The 23,143-nt window shown below is 44.7% G+C and overlaps 1 protein-coding gene across 9 annotated transcripts in view; it reads left to right on the top strand.

The window, feature by feature from the left end:
- The window catches only part of FOXP1 (forkhead box P1), a 624,795-nt gene that overhangs the window by 131,874 nt on the left and 469,778 nt on the right, over positions 1 to 23,143 (top strand). The gene's annotated exons all lie outside the window — the stretch shown is intronic.

Genomic DNA, 23,143 nt, shown 5'->3' with positions numbered 1-23,143 from the left:
GACATCAGTGCCAGCTGAGGGTGGGCGTGCAGTGGGAAACACTTCTCATTTCTCACCTGGTGTGTTTTTCTTTCTGTGCTCATTTGCATGTATTCTGCTTGGTGTGGATGGCAGAGCCAGGTCCTCTCTTTGCTCTCAGATGGCACCTGTCATTGTTGATTATGCCCTGTGACTTTACCTGAGTTGCTTTAGAGAAAAAAATAATAAATGTCATAGAAATTTCAATTGACTTGTCAGTGCCAACCCACTTTGATTCCTAGAAGCTAAGTGGAGACACAAGACCGACAGGTTCTTGATACGTATTGTGTCTCAGCATTTTGGGGGATGCCTGACTTCACTCCTTACTTTGCTAGAACGTTTTAGATTTGGAGCCGTTTTCTTGAGTTCAGTCTCACGCTGACATTTTTAGGCCAACTGGAATAGCATTTTGCTGCTGCTCTGGGAAATGTAGGGGAAAGGCCCCCTCATATCCTTGTAAAGATGTCCTCAAATCTAACCTTAGTGACAGACGGGGACTATTTCTAATGAGCCACCAAGAGGTTTGCATCTGATACAATCTGGTGAGGATTCCTGTGGAGTTACATAAGATGGGCTTTCCCTCCCATTTCGAATGAGAACATTTAAAGGGGTCAGCCAGCTCCATGCTGGGAAGTCACTCTGCACATATGCTAAGAAATGGATATATGTTGTTCAAAAATGTGAGCTCTTTTCCATCATTGGAAAGGAATGTAAAATGATCTATTTTTCAAAAAGGTGTAGAAATTGATGAGGCAAACAGAAGTCTATGAGTGGTTCATTTGTGGGTTAGAAGAGAACATGCTCTGGGTTTTAGATACTCATAATAAGATGAAGAAATGTCCTGAGATAATTGGGGAGATGTATGGAATTAATAGGGAATGGTGTGTGTGTGTGTGTGTTTGGGGAGTGGGTTATATGCCTCTGTGCTTTTTCCCCTTCTTTTTCCTGTCTTTGTGTTTTTTTTTGTTTTCACTTTTTTTCTATGCTGATAATGAATATTTATCTACTTTTAATGTTAAATCAGAAGATTTCCTGGTCACCTGTCTGCCTCTCAACTGGAAAACTATGTCCCAGGAATAGGCTTGCACATGTGTTTGCCGCATTTAACACAGGCTTCTTTATGGAGGACATTGCATTCGGCAGGGCCTGGCCACTACATTTTGGAGAAAGTACTTGAGACACAGGAGAGAACAAAACATTTGCTTATATCCCCAGTGGAGCGGATCAGTCCCTGTACGGAGATTTGGCAGCAAAATGTATATTTTGTAATTTAAAGCTCTTGTTGTTCCACAATATCATGCTTGTGTTTGCACATTGGGGGTGGGGAGTGGGGGAATCAGGCTTTTAATTTGTCTCTTTGAGGCATTCCAAAGGCTAAGTCTTTTAATTTTGTAAACCGAAGCATAGAATTAAAGATCCCTCAAGTTAGGTAAATGTAAGGATGTGTTGCAAGAAGCCAGAGAAACTATAGGAAAATCATGATGGACACCCCAGGAAGGAGGGATGAGTGGCCAGAGATGGGGTCCTATAAAAAGGCCTATCACTTCTCAAGAGAACTCTAGGTAACAAAGTCTGCAGGCCCTCGGCCTTGACAGCAGATGGAGGAGGAGATTTACAGAGGTGTGGGGCACGATCTGCATAACAGAGACTAAGGCCTGGCTATGACATCTAAGCTCCTCGGCTTTTCTGTGATGCTGTAGTAAAGGAGGTCCCTGCAAGAACAAGTTCTGCCTCTCTTTGTATCACCAGCCTTCTGCAGGGATCGCCCATCTCTTTTCACTCTCTCCTTCTCCCCTTATCACACTGATAACTTCATATATGCAGAAATCCTGCCAGCCTTTCTCTTCATTGGCTGCCCTATGCTTTGCATAGAGCCCAGCATTTAGTATAAGCTCAGTATAGGTTGGTAGAGTTGATTATTAGGTCACAGAGGGAAGGACGGTGTACTAGCTAAGGTAACCGTAGCTGTTGTAACAGGTAAACCCACAAATGTTTAGTGGCTCCAACAGATGTGTTTCTCCTGATTGCCAGGGCCTCTCTTCCCAGCACTGATTTGGGCTCCCTTTCTCCTTCCCTCTGATGGCTTGAAAGTTTGGAAGCTTGAAAACAGACTAAGGAGGATCACTTAAAATTTTTGTGGATGAGCTAATAATGTCCATCGCTTCTGCAAATATTCCCTTTAAACTGGTGAAAAGTGTTCAAAAAAGGGGAAAAAAGGGCCCCTATTTTGATGAATTTATATTTTCCCATGGAACTTGATGAAAATGCCTAGAGGGCTGGGACTGTGTTTGCTATATGTTCTTATTTTTCAGCCCATTTCTGAGCAGACAACAAGAATAGAAAAGCTTTTGGTTGACTGACCTTGAGCTTTCCCATCTGCACAGGAATTCTGTCTGCCTAACAAGGGTAGAAATTTAGGGTTAGAGAATCTCATACTGCTGGTGATCTGAAAAGGTCATCTGGCTCAGCAGGCTGGTATTAAGTTTCTTAAATTTTAGAGAGAGGCATATACTCACTAAAATGCAAAAACCACTGTCCAGTGTCCAGCAAGATTCTCTGATTTGTCAAAGTAGTTTTTCATTAAGAAGGTAAGTTGAGAGTTTCTCACTGGGGACTGTTTATCATTCTAGTATGCCATTGTACACTTCTTAAATAGCTTGTTTCTGAGTGGATTTGAAATATTGAGGTACCATCTAATGCCCCTGATGATTTCTAGAGAAAAACTAATATTGCCACTTCTGTGTCAGAGGAATACAACATGACATGAAACAATCATTATTAGGTAATAGTAGCTCAGAACGCTTTAATAAGTTTTTATCTTTGCAATAAGTCTCTGAGGTCATCTTCCCATCTTACAGCTGAGGAAACTGAGGCTGAGAGAGGTTAACTAGCTTGTTCAAGGTCATGTCGCTCACTAAGTGGGGGAGTTGGAATTTAAGCAAGGCAGCCTACTAAGCCATGCTCTGCAAAAAGAATGCCATTCTTCCTCTCTGATGTGAACAAATGTTCAACTTAAGCTAACGGAGAAGCAATATCATCAGCTCAATGTTCACGGGATGCTGGCCATTCTCTGGGAATGCCTGGGTGCAGAATCTCCTGTTTGATTGGCCAAGTCGCTCTGGTGATAGTAAAAAGAATATCATGTCCCTGACAGTTATTGTAAAAGACATTTCCCTGACAGCTAATAAAGTGGCATAGATACTATTTGATAATGTAACCCCTATTGCCAGTTTGGCCGCTAAACCCAGAAACCCCTGGGCAATGGTAGACAAGTGCATTTTCGCATTGTTACTTATTTAACCGAGGTCACACATGACGAGACCGCATTTCCATCATTTGAAAGCATTTACTTATTACCCCTTCTTTGATGCCCTGCTTCCCTACGGGCTTGTCGATGTGTTGTGATGGTTGTGTGTGTTTTGCAGAGTGACATCTATTTTGTTTTTTTGGTTTTTTTTTTTTGGTAGATCACCTTCAGGGTAGGTTAATATTTTTAGCAAAAGTAAGATGTAGTATTTCAGTCCTCCTTTCTGACTACTGAAAGCTCTGTATTAAAAATGGGTTGTTTTCTCAGTATTAACTAGCCTGACTGGTTGGAAGGTATGTTTGTTCACATATCGAATGCCACTCTTGGAAAGTCACAGAGGGTGGAACAGAAAGCACACAGTTGGCTCGGACAGGTGTACCCTGCCTGGCACTGGCTAGGCACTTGAGAGATGTTTGTTGAGTGACTAAAAGAAGGCATGAACAGAGGAAGGCATCCTTTTCTGGTTAATCTCTTTCACTTTCTAGAATAACCAAGATAAAATATTTTCAGGAGTGAGATGAGGATACAAAGTATGAGCTCATTTTTCTTTCGATAGTTTCAAATCTACATAGAAAAGTGGCAAGAATGGTCTTAGGAATTTCCATATATACCCTCTAGCCAGATTCATCGGTTTTTTACATTTGGCCCCACTGGTTTATCATTCCCTTCCTCCTCACCTCTCTCCTCTCTTCCTCAGATATCTTCTCAGACCCACACGCATGTGTATATTTGCATGTAATTTTCTAGAGTCATTCAAGGATAAGTTTGAAATCTCAGACGCCTCTACTATAAAATACTTCAGTGAGTATTTATCTCATAACAAGGCTATTCTCTTACATAATTATAGTATACTTATCAGATCTGGAGGTTTAACATCAATGTAAGACTGTGGTCTAATTTTGTCAGTGTGGCAGTAAAGTCTTTTATATTTTAATTGAAGTATCATTGATACACATTGGTTTCAAATACACAACACAGTGGTTCATCAGTTACCCATATTATTAAATCCTCACCCCCTATAGTATGGTTACTATCTGTCAACATAAGAAGATGTTACAGAATCACTGGCTATATTTCCCATGCTGTACTACCCATCCCCGTGACCCACTTATATTGTGATTGAGGAGTTCTGTGCCCCCTTTATCCCCCTCACTTCCCAACCCCTACCCACCAGTAAAGTCTTTTATAGCCATTCTTTTACCCAAGCCAAGATCCAGTGCAGGACCATGCATTCTTTCTTTCATAAGTATATTTTTAATGGATACTTGATTCAACAAAATCTAGTGTAGAATCTCAGGTGAACCACATCGGCCATCCTTCTAACCCATTCTCTTGGCTACAGACAAAATAGTTTCTAAATATGGGAGACATGGTATGTCTGCCCCCTTGTTTCTTCCTTATAAGGATGAGGGTATTGTTGTTTTTGTTTTTTTGGTAACTTTTCCTTAGGAATACATCCCTGGATCTTACTACCCTAGTAGCAGACATGTTTTTTCCTTGTGTTGAATCAGTGAGGGTGAGCTAGTTGGAACTCAGTGCCATATACTCATGTTAGGGTTTTCTCTTCTGTAGCACACAGCACAAAAGTCTCTCCCCTCTCCCCTTACTCCCTCTCTCTTGACTTCCTTAATTTCACAGTGGGAATTTTCGGTAACATTAGATTGGCTCTGGCAAAGGCATTTTGATGACCCCTGTCTCTCATCATTATACTAACTAAAAAAATCTTGAAAATGACCGTTATTCTGCAAGCGTGATTCCAGTGACTTGTGGCGGGAAAGGCCAGCTGTATACACATGCAGGGTTCTTCTGCTGTGTAAATTTTGATCAGAGGGGAATGCATATACCATTTAGGTGAATGTTTCTTTTAAATGTAATCATGTATGAATGTAAAGCAACACGCAGAAATAAAATGGCATTGGAAATGGGATCTTAAGGCTCAGAGAGAATGAAGATTTGGTCTGCACAGAAGCTCTCCATACCATTTCTGTATTTTTGGTTAGATACAGGAGGTAGTGGGTAGGTGGCCTGAATACTAAGGCTGTGGTTACATATTCAACCGAAAGGCAGGACCACAGGCTGGTGCAGGGGATGCCCTGCAGGACCACAGGCTCATTAGGCGTCTAGGGACGCCAGCTTGTACTGAGGGAAACCATGCTTTGTCCCCAAATTTACAAACTGAAACTTTCTGAGTTAAAACTTAAAAGTCTTGAGCATGACTATCTTTATGCTATTGAATTAAAAGTTTGACTTCTCAAAAAAAAACAGTAATTTAAAAAATACTTTTCTCTTGAAGTTGCCTGCTGTGGGTTGAATTAAATTTTTATTCAGTTACAGCTTTGCAGGTTTGAACTGTTTTTTTTTTTTCTTGTCTTGGGGTGGACATCCTGGCAGCAGGTGGGATGGAGCATTGAAGGAAGGCGGGTGGAGGGCTGGCCATGTCAGTCCCTCCCTGGGGGCGTGTAGGTGAGATGGATTCTGAGCCTGTGAGCGGCCCTGGGAGAGGGAGTTGAGCTGCTCCCCCTGGGTGTGCTCTGTGTGCAAGATGTAGAGCTGTGGCATCTGGGCCACCTCTTTGCTGAGTGACACACATCAGGTTTTCTTTTGCACGCCCCTGCCTTACAGGGGAGAGCATCTTCTCAGAATGTCCACCTCTGCATTTGTTCCTCCGCTCAGCCATTCCTCCAGCAGACATTTACTAAGTGCCTGTTCTGCACCTGGTGCCATTCTAAGAATGCGGAAGAAACCAATGAGCAAAACAAATTTCCACCCTGTGGCCTACCACTCAGATTCTGGAGAGAGACATGGCTGGAGGCAGGCAAGTGTAATAAGTGTGTTTATATAGTATGTTTGAAGGTGTGTACAGGGGAAGGGAAGCAGGGTCACGGGGCTGGTAGTGTTGTGGGTGGGATGGGCTATACTGTTAGATAGGGTGACAGGAAAGTCTCTTTAAAGGTGCTGTTGGAGGAAAGACTTGAAGGAGCTAAGGGAGTTAGTGATGTGGAATGTTCCGGGCATAGGGACAGGTAAATGCAAAGGCCCTCTGGTGCAGGGGATGCCCTGCATGATTGACAGACAGTTGGGAAGCTCGTGATGGGGGAGGGGCCAGGAGGAGCGTGGCGGGAGATGGGCCTCACCATTAAAGGACTTTCCTGGTGCCATTGCAGGGATTGCCCTGATTTGAATTTTATCCAGATCCTTCATGTTGCTGTGCTGAGAACAGATCATGGTTGGAGGGTTGGGTGGTGTGGGGGGAAGGGGAGAAGCAGGGAGACCTGTCAGGAAGATTTTACAGTACTTGAGAAGGAAGATGGTAGTGGTCATGACCAGGAGGTTGCTAGTGAAGGAGGGGAGCAGTGGTTTGATCTTTAAATCTATTTTAAAAGCACATTCCATAGGATTTTCTAATGGAATAGAATTTGAGAGAAAAGACAGGAATCAAGATTGACTCAAAGATTGTTGGCCTGAGTGCGGCTAGAAGGATGAAGTTGATGTGAATTGTGATAGAGAAGGATGTGTGGGGATTCAGGGCGTGTGGGGTCTCCAATGTCTAGACATCCCAGAAGATAGGTTGTGGAGGCAGATAGATACCAAGTCTGGAGTTGAGGGAAGAGATGTGGGCTGGGTGGGGAGCCTGGGGGAGCTGGCAGTGCCTAGTGACTGTTGCCAGGGCAGATGTTTTCCTGTGACCCTAAAACTGACTTGGTTATTCAGGGATCCTCCTGGGCACCCCTATTCCCAGGTGCCCCTGTTACGGAGATGCTCTGTTTAGTTGTTGGAAGCGGTGTTTCCTTGGTGTTGGTTGTGAGCTCTTGAGCTTGGCAAGGCTGGGTGCACGTGCTCAGAGGAAGCTGTCAGAGTCCCAGAAAGCCTGAGGTGAATGCAGACTTGGAGATCATCTCTCTCACCCGTCAGAGTGAAACTGGAATCCGAGTTGGCTGGCTCCCCGTCTTGTCCTCTTTCTGCTCTGCTGGGCTGGGACTGCTCTTGTGTGAGGCATTCGCAAGTCCGTAACGCTGTGCTTCTGCCCCTTTCACCCATTCATCCACCTTTATCGTCCAGGAAAAGCTGGACTGCTTTCTGGACAGGAGAAGGCTGCTATTGCTTTTCTGTCATAACTAAGTTCTCCTTGTGTGTCTCTCAACAGGGGCAAATGAGACTCTTCAGGAACATTCATATGATGCTTTTGGTTACAAAGCAGTAATGCAATAGAGAAGGTTAGAGATTTCATTTTCAGGCGGGAATTTCTTCATTGCTCTATCTCCCGGAGAGGCAGCATGTAGCTCTTCTGGCTGGCTGCTTGCTTACAGGGTGCCTCTGCTCTTGGACCTTCTCCTGAGCTGAGGCCTGTCCCTAGCCAAGATAAAAGGTTATTTAGGGGCCAAAGGATATAGGGGCCCTATATCCTGTCTCTGAGGCACCACTGGGAGGCAATATAGCACAAGTTGACCTGGTTCCTGCACTTAATTGCTATGTGACTTTGAGCAAGTTACCCAACATCTCTGAGCCACAGCTTCTTTATTGGTAAAAGATACATTCCTACATTAGAGCATTGTGGTGAGAAGCCAAATGAGATAAAAATACACATCAAGGGCTGGACACTGCGCTTGGCACATAGTAGATGTTGAATTAATGGCAGCTTTTACCATCTCGATTGCTGGCATTTCCTCTGATGTGTACCTGAGGCATAGGCCAGTTTTGTTAAGATTACTTTAGTTTCCAAAAAAGATGTGCTAATTGGATTATTATATTTTCATGTGTTTATATTTATATATACATGCATAGCTTTGAAATCTACCCATATACATATAAATATATATATATATATATTTATCCATTCAAAGCTTCTCTTTTGAAGATCTGTGGGAATTGTATTTTTGAGTCATTGAACCGTGATGAAACTGTTTTTCAAAAAAAGATTCCCTCTAAGTGATCATTATGTAGGCCATCAAGATGGAGACTACTGTAGAAGGGGAAGTGAAAAGAAAAAAAAAAACAGAAAGAAGCCTGGTGCTAATACAGGCCCACAAGCAGAGCACAAACTTTTATGAGCTGGATATTTAAAAATATTGGCACTTGCCTGCCTCGTTTAAGGTTGAATGGCACAGACAAGGCTGTTGTGGGCTTGGAATAAATCTTTTTTTGATTAACGCTACCACTTGTAGACTTGTAATCGCGAGTGGCTTATCAGCAGCTTTTCAAAATCTGACATTCCACCCGGAGTTCCCCAGTGGAGGAAAGTGAGCCCTCTGTGGATGCTTTCACAGTGGAATTCCACACACATGAATTATGACAAGTGAGGCGACTACTCTGTGGTTTGTTGTGTCTGGTCTGGTTCCTACTTTTAAAGTCGCAGTTGCGTTTGGTCATTTGAAGCTTATTTTCACAGTCTGGCCAAGCCAGCAGGGTCCCGGGGCACCGCAGGAGACATAAACCACCGGCCTGTAAGTTAGAGTGCTCAGTAGATAAGCATTTCAAGACTTCATTGCATCATACAAAAGGACTTATGGGCTTATTTAACATACACTATTTGACTTAATTTAGATATTTAATGGAAAGAAAAGCCTTTTACTATCACCAAAGGAAAGAACTGCCAAACGTTGTGAGGCTCGACTGAAATACTGTAACGGATGTACAGAGCGCAAATATCTCACTGCCTTTCATAATGGGGTGTTTTAATAATAGTGGTTTCTTTAAATTTAGCCCATACATCTTAGATATTTGCACTTGTTAAATTATATGCTGTGGTTCAAGAAACCCTGTTTTGTGTGTTTTTAAAAGAATTTTTGTTTTAATGAAGTATGTACTGATTTCTTTAAAAATGACTTTCGACTGTGATTTATGTTTATTTCATGAGCTCAGACTGGGGAATCCATGCCAGCAAAGAACACTTTCCATCCTGTTTTTTGACAAACAACGGTGAGCGATAGCTGGGTCTGCTGACCTTATGGGTCACAGTTTTGTTGAGCATTCCACTTGGTGTAGGCACTCGCCTGCAGTGAAGGTCTAGGGTCTGGGGGGACTGGGTGGGGAAACTGCCTCTGTGGGGAAGGCACACATAGGTGCAAGGAGGTGCCCTGCCATCTTGCCGCACTGTTTGCCTGCATTGTTTACAGGAATGTGCCTGCTCAGATCACCAAGGCCCAAGAGCACTTGATTCTCAGTTTGAGGTCTACTGTTCTTCCAGGATGTGGGTTAGCTGTTAGGAGCTGAACTGTGTCCTCCTCTCCAATATGAGTGGTATCCTTGAAAGAGGAAGAGGATACAGAGGGAAGGCCAGGTAGAGACACAAAAGATAGCCATCTGCACACCAAGCAGAGTGTCCTCAGGAGAAACCCATGTGCTGACATCCTGATTTCAGGCTTGGGGCTTTTAGAAACATGAGAAAATGTATTCCTGTTGTTCCAGCTCCCCAGTCTGTGATAGTTTGTTATGGCAGCCTGAGCCCACTAATACAGCAGCAGCTCAGACTCGAGAGGGGGGGCGCGAGTCATGTGAGAAAGTCAGCTCCCTATCGTAATACCATGTGTAAATATGGGACACAATCGCAGCATGACCTTTACAGGAAGGACACCTGTCAGACTGACCAGATGCATGTGTGGAGCTGTATTTAGGGCTGCAAAAGTCACCGTATGGGTAATGTACTGAGGACTCACAGTGGGCTAGACACAGGTGTTGTGACGTCAGTCTTTGTCACAGCCCTGTGGGGAGGGTCTGTTGTCTCTACTTCGTAAGGTAGGGGAGGAGGGAAAGTGACATTTGTGGGGTTCCAGAGCCGGGGTAGGAGCTGGGATTCTTAGGTAGTCATGCTCTGGGCCTGTCCATGTTGTCCAGCACTCTAGCCCTGGGAGAACGGGTGCCGAGGAGCAGGCATGGTTGGTTTGCATAGGACTATGAGTTTGAAGTCCTATGGGACACACTACCTTGGACCATGTTCTGGTGCCATCTCCAGAGTGTGATGATGATGTCCCTCACTGGTTGTAATAGTCATTATTACATGTTAGCATGTGTGGCCCTGAGATGCTGTCTTAGCTCATCCTCAGCGGTTAGACCAGAGCTGCTGGGGGAGGTCCACAACCAGGCGCTGTGACTGCAGCACGGACCCCCTGACCTCCCGCCAGTCCAGTGCTTGCCCAGCATCTCATCTGTCAAAGGGAAGGGAAAAGGGTAGCAGACATTTTGGGTTAAAAAAAAAAGTTCCTTTTCCCCTAGTTATAAAAATGGTTTATGATGCATGTGAAAAAGTTTAAAACCAAACCAAAGTAAAAATAAACATTATCTGTAGTTCCACTCTGCAAAGAGAATTACTACTAATGTTTTTCTGTCCACCTTTCTAATCTTTTTCCTGTGGAAATAGACTTACTGTAGCTGTAAAAATATAAGTACTTTTAGGAGCTGCAGCATTAATTAGAAAAGAGCATGGATTTTAGACTAAAACTTAGGTTTAAATGGTAGCTTTCTCTTGGCTAGCTGTGTGATTTCGGACAAGTTATTTAACTTCTCTGTCTCCATTTTCTGCCTTTAAAATGGGAATCATAAATAAGTAAACCTGTCTTCATTGTGTTTTTCCAGGAACCCATTGTCTATAACATGGTCTTTTGTAGCAACTGACACATAGTAAATATACATAAACTATAACTTTGAAAAGAATCAACTTTTGCGATACATCTTTGTTCCTTACCAACCATTCCACAAACATTTGGTGAGCAGGTATGATTTGGGGTTATGTTCCCTTCTATGTGTCTGTCTGTTTCTACAACCTTTTTAATGGCTGCATAGTATTCCACCACCAGTGTGCATTTTGGGTTTCATTTTTAGTGGACATTTATTTCCCTAGCTTTTATGTACCATAGACAGTGTCATGATTTCTTTCTCTGCAACCTTGTAACTGAATTTTCCCCACTGATTACTCCTTCATTAGGATCAATCCCAAAGAGAAAGGGGTGAACAGGAATTTTAAATGGCTGTTGAAGTCCTCAGTCCCCTTGCAAAGGCTACACAAGCTAACCCTGAACCCAGCCATGTATGAGAGGGCCTGCTTCTTTTTGTGACACCTTGATGTGTTATCAGCTTAATGGGCACAGAAAAAAAATGAGGCATAATTGTGCTCCATGCGCTGCTGGCCCAATCATGAAAGCTGAGCAGTGATTCTCAGAATCAAGAGAAGAGAGGCTAGTTGGATGTTGGTGTTCAGTGTATGACACGAGACAGGCAGGAGTGAGGCCAGCAGCTCTCGTGGAGGGCGCCCCGATGTTGGGCCAGGTGTGGTGTGCAGTGCTCTCAACCCTTGGGAGGTAATCTTCACAGCCGTGCTTGGAGGCGGGCACTCTCTTTAGTCCCATTTTATAGGTGCAGAAACAGAACTTCAGAAAAGTTATAGAATTTGTCCAAAATCACATATTAGGCTATGCGATGGCAGAGGTGGGAGTTGAATCCAGATGCTTGGACTGTACATTCTTGCTCTTGTCCTGGAGTGTTGGACATGGAGATGGAAACATGCATTTAAGACGCAACATGGAGACAAATTGAGAGGCGAGCATGGTGGCTGGCTGGTACTCAGGGAGGGGTGGCGGGGAACCCTGACAGGGTTTCTGACTTGTTGGAAACAAAGCATGGCTTTGGCAGAACAGGAGAGTGGGGAGGGAGAGCCAAGGTAGGCAGGGTGAGGATTTAGGTGGTATGCGTGGGGGCATGGAGACTGGGGCCTGAGAACTGCCAGGTACTGTAACACCACCGCTTACCCTGTTCTAAGGTACACATGCTCAATGGGCTTCATACTCAGACACTCCATGATGTAGCAGCTGTCATTACCCCCAGTTCACAGCTGCGGATACTGAGGCTCAGCCTGGCCCATCAGTGTCCCAGCCAGAGTCCGATGTTCCAGGCCAAAGTGGACTGGGAGCTAGAACTCAGTGGAGAGTTGCAACCTGGGATAAATTTGTGAGAAGCAATCTCTCCCTTCTTTTGAACTTTGCAGCAATTATCGTCTGTAGAATTCATCTGACAGTTAATCTTGTTCCCTGTGACACCGTGCTTATTTAAGTCACGAATTGTTACTTAACTTCTTGTGCCAGGAAGATGACTGTGCCTGGATGTTAACCCCTGTCCGCCCAACCCCCCCCCCCCCCACAAACTTGTGGCCCCCAGTTAATCAGAGTGGGGCTCTGTAAATGGTGGGCTGAGTTTCATTTGAGGAGCCTCCTCCTGTAGACTTGAGAAAGGTGGCATTTGTGGAGGGCAAGGGGTTAGGAAGGAGGGCGGGGACAGTGCCCTTCTGACAGGACTATGAGTCAGAAGGAAATGGGCAGCAAAGAGGAGTCAGAAGGTGTCCCTTCTGCACAGACTGTGGAGGGAGTGGATGGTGCCTCAGCCTCCTGCATCAGCCCCTCTCTGCCGTGTCTCAGCAGGAATGTCCGGTGTGACTGCTGGGGCTCCTTCCCGGGGTTTGCCCGACTGCAAGCGAGAAGCTGAGGGATCTAGCCTGGGGGCGGCAGCTCCCGAAGCCCTCCTGTTCCCAGCTGGGCTTTATGTTGGGAGCCGTTCCAAATGTTCTCACATTTCCCGTCTGAGCTGGTGGAAGGGCGGTACTCAGTAGTAGTCGGTACCGTTAGGGGAGTGCCCCTGGCTTTCAGATACACGTGGCTCTGTCACTGAGTAACTGTGGCCTTGGGTAAAGGACTTCACTTCGCCGAGCCTCAGTTTCCACATCTGTAAAATAAAAGCACTTAGTGGTGTCGCTGCTGTAAGACTTGTGATGAAAATGCTCGGTACAAACTGCTGCACACACCCTCAGGACTCTGTGCAGTGTAGCTGGCCGTGGAAGGGCACGTCCTTGGAGCACGTCCTCGGAGAATATCCTCGGACCTCCTGCTCAAGTGAACACCAGGGTCAAAGGGCAGTGGGTTCCTTCTTTTCTTGTACAGCACATTTCACCGCCTCGCCTCTTTGATAGGTTTCCTCGATGTTTCGGTCCTAATCATCATCAGCTCATTTCCAAACCACGTCAGCCCTCCCTGGGGTACACTCACCTCCCTTCTCAGGAGGAAGCATGGCCCTCTGACGCCGGACAGCTCTGAACCCATCCCGTCACTTTCTCCTTATCTCCTTACCATGGGATTAGTTTTGTTTTGTTGCTTAACTTTGTAAGGATTGTCTGGAAGTTCTTCTCCAGTCATTTCATGAGTCATCAAATATGTTTGGTTATGAGGACTGAAAACGCCTCACTCTGAGGCCGTGGCTCTGCTGGACGTGGCTGGCTGGGTAACTGCATCTGTGCTGAGTCAGCCGTCTGCCCAGACGGCTAAAAGCTGAAGCATGCCTGATGACGCGTCACCGGCCAGTGTCACGGTAACTTGAAATTCCGTTTATGCTCCTGAACTGTGGGCGCTTCAATGCCTTTGCGGGTCATTTGCAAGCACGCCAAGCATCAGATTGATTGGGTTTATAGAGCCTGCTGTTGTTGGTTATCCTCTGAAGCAGTGTTTTTGATTTGAGGCCAAGGCATAAAATTGTAGCAGGGTATTGTTTAAAAGGGTGGGATCCTATGTTATCGTGTATGGGGAGGGTAACCCAGGCTCTGAGAAGCTCGCTGACTTGTAAAAGGCCTCAGTTGGTGGCAAAGCTGAGACTAGGTTTTTGCCCGTCCTACTAATTGGTCATGCAGTACCCAGCCCCCTGGGCCTTTGTTGGCGTTCTGCTAAAGCAACCTGGGAAGCTATTTGTTTTAGTTCTCCTTCCTTGATTTGACAGCCTGAATGTCGGGGGTGGTGGCTGCGGGAAAATGCCCTTGGCCCCTCCCCCTGGCTCCCCGTCCAGTGTATCCCTGAAGCATGTTATCACCGTGGAGAAGTCTCTCTAGTGTGTGTGTTCTCTGATGTCTCTGTGTTCTGTACGTGGTACATCTTGAATGGTGGCTGTGGTGTCATGTGGGGTTCTAGTCCTAATGTCGTCCCCTCCCTGCAGTACCACACGTGAGGAAATAATAATGCTCAGTAAATGAGGATGTTTATCTTAGTGTGGTGCCACAGCCTTACATTTTTTGTTGTTGTTATTCTCTAACTTGGGCATGAGCTTAGAAGATGATCTGAGGGGGAGCGGGGTTTGTTTGTTTTAACAAAGAATTTGACTTTTATGTTTTTATTCCTTTAAGTAATTTGTAATTAACCTCAAAGGCTTTTGTGGTAAGATGGCTTTTGTTTCTAGTTGGAATATTGGGATACAGAGAATTCTCTGGAAGAGGGATTGGTCCCAACTGGGATGGGATGTCATGCTTCATCTCTCAGAGTGACCCTGGTAAATCGCACATCTGCTTTTAAGACCTTCAGTTTTCTGGAAAGCTATTTTATTTTTTTAATGCTTTTTTTTTTATCCTTTTTCCAATAATGGGAGATTTTTCCTTTTCACAAGTTTCAGAATTACAATTAATATTGTGACTTACTTGGTCTCTTTACTCTTTGAAAAGTTGTTTATTCTTGCCCCCTGCCCCATATCAGCTATTATGTTGATTATATAACTTTACTTTCTCATAGAAAATATGGATCCCATCCATTAACAAGACAACCTCCACTGTCTCTTAGAATGTCAGGGCCGGGGACACTGGCAGGACCTGTCATTGTAATTTCTTTCTTGTTAGCAACATCATTGCTATAAATGAGATTCCTGTTCTCATCCAGTAGAGAACCTTGGTTACCCACAATCCAGTTCAGGCTTTTGAACTGATACACGGAATCACCTCTCTGGTGTGAAAATGAAATAATATGTTTACCACCTCGAGTTGTTTACCACGGACTGTGAAAAAAGTGTTTTGAATTTAAAAGTGTGAAAATTAAGTGTACTAGATATCAGAAAAGCTCTCCCTTCAAAGTAAACATGTTTACAGAGTAAGATTCAACACAAAATACTTGATCATGATAAGTCCAGCCAATGAAAAGAAAGTAAACATGTTTACCTCAAAGGCCTGTAAAGAGCCCAGATGGCAGCCAGCGCTCTGCTCATTTGATTGTCCTTCTAGGGAGCTACTGTGGCTCCCCTGGGCCCCAGGGACAGAGACCCACTTGCCCTGCTAGGCGGCCCACCTTGTGCAAGCCCTGCTCCATTTGCCACTGAGAGCGGAAGGTTTGAAGTTCGTGCCATTGACCTGAACTATGGGTGGAATGCATCTGTGAAATTGAGCCTGGAGTTCCTGTGATTCTTAAGTAGGAACATGTCGTAGATGAGGTGCCAAGTGGGTTTATAGGGAATCTTCCTGGCTTCCTGAAGAAACCTAGGTTAACCTTCCACATAATGACCTTCCGTGTCCCAGGACTTGCAGTGTAGGCATCCAGAATACACAACACGAATCACATTGGCCCCCGCCCCAGCCAGTTCCCTCTGGTGAAGAAACTAAGTAGGTCCGACGGGAAGTTGATTGATGCAGGGCTTTTCAGGGTATCAGGTGCCATGGGGTGAGCCTTACATGGTGTAGAAGAGAGGGAGTCCAGAAAGGGCGATGGATTGTGCGTGTGGCAGGGAATGAGGGAATGATGGACCTGAGGTCCTCGTGGCTTGTTGCAATGGAGTTCAGGACCCAGTTCAGGAAAATGACCCAGTGAGAGGTGGCTGGACGGAACGTTGTAAGTGAATTTCAGAATTGAAGGTTTTAGAGGTGGAGCACCTTTACACAACAGTGACATCCAAGTTTTGGCCATGGCCTCAGATGTAGAGGAAGTAGTAGCAGTTAATTAGCACTTAATGAGCCCTTACTGTGTATGGGCAAATATTATCCCAATTTTCATGTACAAAGGAACATGCCTAGGGTTGTAGCTGATAAGTGGCACAGCCAGGATGGGACACAGGCAGTTGGATGCACAGTCCATGTTCTCTGCTGCTGCACCCTGCTGCTTCTCAGATGGGCTGCAGGCTTCAGGGTGAGAAGTTCAGGCGACCAGATGTGTGCTCAGTCATTCAACACCTTTTTTTTTTCTTGGTTTTTTTTTTTTTTTTGAGTACCTTATCTGTACCAGGCCTGATGTAAGCCTTAGCCTGGCTGTTGGGAGAACCATCTTCATGGCTTTTAAGTATTGATAAAGTGGCCACACTAGAGAGAAACTGTGTACCAGATACTAAAATATCTAATAAAGGTGTAGCAGAGGTATCCTTGACATTTAGATGTGAAAACTATGTGGCTGGGTTGGGAGCAGTAGTTCTCTTACACACGATCAAGAAAAGGGTTTTGAAAGATTAAGGCATCATAATGCAGAGAAAAAATGGTGTTTTCCTTGGAGTTAGATGGTAAGGTGGGCTATTAGCAGAGCAATAACTTGGCTCTAATAAAGAGAATTAAAAGAGACCAACTCTTCCCTTTTTTTTTTTTTTGCCTAATGTCAAGGGATGTCGAGTGAATGACTTCTAAAAAAAGGAGAAAGAGGCATCTTTGGGGAAAGAGGAAAATTTCTAGATTTTTTTCAAGGTGCTGGTAATGGACGTTGGTGGGAAGAGGTGAGCATTGGAGCCCAGCTGAAGGGTGACTGGAGTTCTGGATGGGATTCCAGGGTAGCCAGAAGGCAGGTGCAGGTTACAGGTAAGTCACTCGTTTTCACTGGCAGGGTTCAGACAGAGCTGGGCTGCTTCTCAAGGAGATGGGATACAGTGGCACACAGATGCAGCAGAAAGACCAGCCTTCAAGTTTTGAACAGAATGTTAATGTTTTTAGTAAAAAAGAGCAGTAAACAAGCAAACACAAAAGGTTTCTGGTTGAGTCTCAGTGAACTAGAAAAGTAATTACATAGAAACCATATTCCCCATGTGTTCTAATTAATCTAATGGGTTTACTTAAAAACTTGTTTTTGAGCATAGATACCAAAAAGTCCCCTGGTGAGTTGAAAGAAATCCTAGTAGTGGAAGTTAAGTAATTAGCAATTAGTTCTCGGGAATTGAAATGGAGTCAAGTGGGGTCCCAGAAGCCAAGTATGTTGGTGTTCATGTAACACATTTGGTTAAATCTGGTTGACCATTTCTACTAGAACCTGACGACTTAACTGGGCAGACAGATGCTTACTTAAGGTACATTTGAGGTTATTATTTTAAAAAACAGACGTGTTACTTGTTCGTCTTTTCCAAGCCTTGTTAATTGAGGCAGATTGGCATTTTATTTATGAGCTGACAACACACCTTTTTTTTGCAGCCGAAGGGGCTGTATGAACAGGGTTCAGCTTGTCAGAAAGTTATTCACAGGAGTTGGTGATGGAGCCTGCTCCACCCACTTCTGTTCCCTTTCTATTTTGGTGCCATTTGCAACAAAGGGAACTAAGTTAATAAATTAGAGAAGGATTGAAGCTCTCCCAAATGCTCTCCTTCCTACCGGGGGTTGTGTAACTGATTAGACAAAGTGGGCCCACTCTTCCAGTGGCACTTGGGACCTGCAGTTACATGGGGGCATCCCTATAAGGTGGCCTTGGCCGAGGAGCTTCCAGGTCTCTTGACCAATCTGGTTTAGCTGCATTAAAAACAATCTATAAAAATATAGATTTATGTATATGTACATTCATATGTACATGTGTGTGTGTGTATGTTCCCAAGTGCACACAGATTTTTATTATGTGGATATGTGTAATTCTGGATTTGACATTCTAAAACCAAGGGCGATCCAGTGGAGAGCACATTGAATTAGAGTCCGTTCAGGAACTGGAGGGGTTTTTCTTCTCTGGGCCTGAAAGGACAAGGGAAGGGCAGGCCATGGTTGCTGAAACCTGGAGGGAGTAGCTGTATAGAGAGGGCTGTCTGGCAGATATTATGACTTCCGTAGCGGGACTCAGTAACCCTGCAGTGCCCTGGCGGGGAGGCAGCTAGCTGATAAATGCCCCATCTGCTCTATCCTCCTGAGATGCGACCCACCATTGGTTGTACCCAGCTGGCAGCCTGAGGGTGAGGGTACCTGTTGCCGCCGTCCACCCAAGGCAGCCTTCCAGGGCCCTGAGCAGGGCAGTGGGTTGGTGGGGTGGGTGGCAGGTGGAGGATCTGGAGAAGCAAGTGAAAAACCATCTGGTGCATTTTGTTCTGTGAACTCCTTTGGGCACGACAACTGCCATAATCCCCGGAAGGGCACAAGGTAAGAAATGAGTTCCCAGATCTTCATGATGGCTGGGAAGCATTTAGCTTCTGAGCAGTGGTTCTCAAAGCCTGGTTCACAGACCTGCCGACCAGCATCACTTGAGAACATTAGGCCCCCAACCTGGACCTGCTGAATCAGACCCTTGGGGGAAGGAACCCAGCCATCTGTGTCTTAGGAGCCCTTCTGGATATTCTGCTGCCTGTTCTAGACAGAGAGGCCCTGCAGGATGACTCGAGGGAGTGGATGGTCAGCACGTGAAGTCAGTTTGCTGAGCTGGCCACTGTTAGCCAGCTCAGAAATGCCAGTGATGAGCACGTTGTCTGTATATGCTGCTTTGAAACTCTGCAGGCTCCCAACCCTCCTTTTTTAGGATGGGCACTCTTCAAAGACATGGAATGATGGTTACACTTAGGGTACGGGGGCTAAAACCCAATGCAGGTCATGCCTTTAATTGCTAAGTTCTCGCCTCTGGCTACACGGAAGTACCATGGCAGGCCCCAGACTTTTGGAAGTTGTTTTTGAAAAACAGATGCAAATGCTGGCTGTGCTGTTGTTGTTTTGCCGGTGCCTGGCAGTGTTTGGTAAACAACTTGATTGCTAGGTCTTGGCCTCAGGGAACCACAGCTGCTCTTTCCAGCTCCCTGCAGACTTTTGTACTGAGCAAGGATTGCTTCAGGGAAAAATAAACAGGGGAGAACAAAACAAGAAAACATCACTGTTGTTCTGTCTCTACCTGTTTCCCTGGAGCTGTTTTGCAACCACAGGCCCTGCGCTTTGGTTCTTTTGCTTTAAAAAACAAGGCAGGCCCCCACACTCCCCAAGCTTCTTTCCCTGTGGCTAGACTGTGGAGTGGCCATGGACTTGGGAGGAAAGCCTATGGAGCAACCACTGGAATATTAGATGCATTTTTAAATATGTAGATTGAAAAGGGAGAAAGCTTCATTCTTTCTAATCACCCCCAAGATGATAATCTGGCTTTTCAGATCTCCAGGAAAACAGATTGGTGATAGCACAATTAATGGTTCAGCACTTCTAGGCTTCTCTCTAAAATATTTTAATGGGTTTTTAATTTATTGAAACTCCTGATTGGCAGGGTTGCGGCTGACCCTCGGCCAGGGTGCACCTTGGGGCTCGAGTGGATTGGAAAAAGAACAAAGGCCTCGGATGTCAGCCATGACCTCCCAGGATTCCTGGCCCCAAAGAGCTCAAGAGTGCTCTACCGTGGAGGCGAGGGCCCTTCTTGACCAGGATTACCTGGGAGATCTGGTAGAAATGCAGATTCCTGGGACCTGATTGAAAATCTCTCAATTGTGGGGGTGTTGGGGAAGTGTACAGTCAGGTTGGCAGCCCAGGCGTGGTCATGATACTGCCACTGCGGGAGCAAGCTGGGGTCAAGAGCGAGCGATGGCTGGCAGGCTGTTCCTCTCCTTTTTTTTCTTCTTCTTCATTTTTTGAGGCCTGCACAATATCTTAATGCATCTACTTTTCTTTGATTCCCTAGTTCTCCATTATGTTGGTTCCCCCTTCTTTCTTAAATCAGAGAACTTCCTTCCTGAGATCTTTTTCGGCCTTAAATACATCTTTCTGAATGTCCTTGTACAGAGGGGTGATAAACTTTTCTTTGGAAAGATCTTTATTTCATCCTCATTTTTGAAAGATAATTTTTCTGGGTGTATAATTCCTAGGTAGACAGATTTGGGTATCTTCTGTCTTCTCTTATGGTGATTTTTTTTTTATTTCAGTTCCTGTATTTTTCATTTATAGAGCTCAGTGTTTTAGTAGAGTTATGAAGCTTGTATTTTACAATGTATATATATATATGTGTGTGTATGTGTATATGTTATAATGTATATATATAGTATGTATACTGTATATACATATAAAACTACAGCATATATAATTTATAGATTTTGATTAGAGTTTATAGGGCTTATATTTTATAGTATACACATGTTATGTTTACATATGCACATACTGTGTGTTTTGTAGTATATATGCTCTAAGTATGTATAAGAGCTACAATATATATTGTTTATATAGTATTTTGGTTAGAATTACAGAACTTGACAGAGGTGGAATTCAGTCCTGAATCTGTTGGATTCTTGACAAAACATATACAAACAAAACCAAAAAAATTCCGGAAACCACAGTGGCAGTTTGTTCTTTGTTTTTGGAGATGCCTGGTGACTTCCACGTTTTAGGAAGTACAGCAGGATGGCCCCAGAGCCGCTCCTCTTAGACCACTGTTTGACCCCCTGATGTCTTTGCTAGAACCTGCCGTTTCTCCAGTCCTGTATGGCAATTGAAGCTCCCATGTGAACTCTCCCACAGCTGTCCCTCCTCGCTCCTGTTTTGGGGCCGGCTGGCCTATTGCCCACCTCCAGGCCTTTGAATATGGTATTCTGATATGGCGGAATGCCTCTGCTACCCCATCTTCCTGTTCCTTGCCAGAGTTGCTCCAGGTAATTCCTCTAGAAAGCCCTTCTCTGCCTGGATACCTCCCATGCTTTCCAGTGTTCACCTGTGCACCTGCTCTGGGCCTCTGAAGCCCTCTGCAATCCCATGCTATGACCTCAGCTATCTTTTGGTGCAGGGGTTGCAAGTTCCTTCCGTCCATCCATCCATCCGTCCATCTTTCTCTCTCTTTTTGAAAAGAAAAGGAGGCTTTCTTTTTTTTTTTTTTTTAATGTTTTCTATGAAAAGATTGGTTGCTGTCTTTAAGAAATGATGACATCTCACAAATTAGTAATGTAGATTATTGCCTGCGTTTGTGGAATTGAAAGCTCTTGTTGCTCTGGGCTTATGTCCCCATGTGGCGACACTGGTCTTGTGGAGCCCTTTACTGAGAAGTCCAGGTCTCCCAGTGCACCACAGTCCTCACTGCTCCTGTGCCCTACTCTTGGCTGGCTTTGCTCATTTGCATTATCTGCCTGCTCATGGGTAGGGTGCCTTAGCTTGCCCTGTCTGAACAAGGAAGCTCAGGATCAGAAAGCTTAGGCACTCTCTACCAGGCCTAGCCGCCAAAACTCACTGAGCGAACTTGAGTCAGAAGAGTGTTTAGTACACAGCAGGCCCTCAGAACTTCTGTATTAGTGTGTTGGCCAGAAAAATATGGAGTTTTTAAGAGTGCACACTTTGTCCAGGCAGGCCCCTGCTACTGTGTGATTTGGGGCAAGTGACTAAACTTCTCTGTGCCTCAGTTTTCTTATCAACATACTGAGCTTATAAGAGTATCTTCTAGCAGCTTTGTCATGAGAATAGAATTAAATGAACTAACTGTAGTGAAATACTTTAAATAGTATCCAGCACATAGTCATAGTGAGATTTCAGTTTATGGGAATATTTTTGTAAGATCCTGAATAATTAATTCTTCCAAATTTTGATTTACTTATTGACCCAGTAAATCTATGTGAAGTCCCTACTGTAAGCCTGGTGTTTTTCTTAAGTTCCGGAGTAGAGTACGGAATGCAACAGAGATTCTCTGTCATGTGGTGGAGCTTATATTATTGTGAGGAAGACAAGTGAATAAATGAGAAAAACGTCTGTAGATTTTGATTAGAGCCCTGGAGTAAACCAACACTGAGAGTCACTGGGGACTCAGCCCAGGAAGGTAGGCAGGACAGCCCTTGTAAAGTGGCCTTTGCCCCAAAGACCCAGTGATGGGAAGGAACCAGTTGTGTAAGTGGTAGGCTCACAAAAAGCAGGTGCACCAGCCCTGAGGCAGGAAGCACTTGCTTGCTTGAACTGGAAGGAAGGCCGCTGCCTCTGGGTTGTAGTTGGGGATTGGATTAGTGGCTGGAGGCCGCAGCAGAGAGAGAGAGAATGTGACCAGATTTATGCAAGGCCTTCTAGGCCACAGAAAGCAGTTTGGATTTTCTTCTAAAGACGGTGCACAACTGCAGCCCATTTATTTTTGCTGCTTGACTCAGTAGCTTTGGAGAACCTTGGAAATGCTTCTCGGGGTTGCTTGCAGCTTAGAGAGTGGGGCTTTTTTTTGTCGTTTGGAGTCAAACTGTGGTCCATGATCAGCAGCAGCAGCATTTCCTAGTAGAGCAGAAATGCAGGGTTTCAGGCCCCACTCCAGACCCATTCAATCAGGATCTCTGGAGGTGGGGCCAAGGAATCTGTATTTTGAAAAGCTGTCTGAGTTATGCTTCTGCAGTTAATGTTCAAGAAACACTCATCTAGAATACATATGAATGGATTTCTATAGGAGTTGGCGCTGTCCTCTGTTAAAGGAATGGAAGTCTTTCCTGGGCTCGTGCAGGATCTATTAGCCACCAAGGTGACAGCTCACCAGGGTTGAACACCGGTGCCCGGGTGAGAATTCTGTGCATTTGCAACACCCTCTGACTACTGCACATCTTTACAGTTGGTGGCAGATTGACATAAGTGATACATGGTAAAAATCTTCTTGACTGGAAGCTTCAAGGAGCAGCTAATCATCTAGGATATTTAGAATGAGTATGCTTTATCAAGAAAGACAGAGAAGCTAAGAGGTAGAAGGGACTTAGGTGGCATCAGTTAATGCCCTGACCTTATAGAGGAAGAGACTGGAATTCTGAGAGTTAAAATACCTTCCTGGGGCCCCATGATTGGTGGCAATACTGGATCCAGAATTCAGGCTTCTGCACTTTGATGCCAGCATGTTGCATAATATGTTCTCTTTTGATAGATATATCTCCATGAGTCTTGGTCCTTATGTAATGCATAAACATGTTTAGAATTATTTT

This window comes from Manis javanica, chromosome 3, assembly GCF_040802235.1.
Source record: "Manis javanica isolate MJ-LG chromosome 3, MJ_LKY, whole genome shotgun sequence".
NCBI lineage: Eukaryota > Metazoa > Chordata > Mammalia > Pholidota > Manidae > Manis > Manis javanica.
The sequence above is the reverse complement of the archived record's forward strand: the minus strand, read 5'-3'. Positions and strand labels throughout refer to the sequence as shown.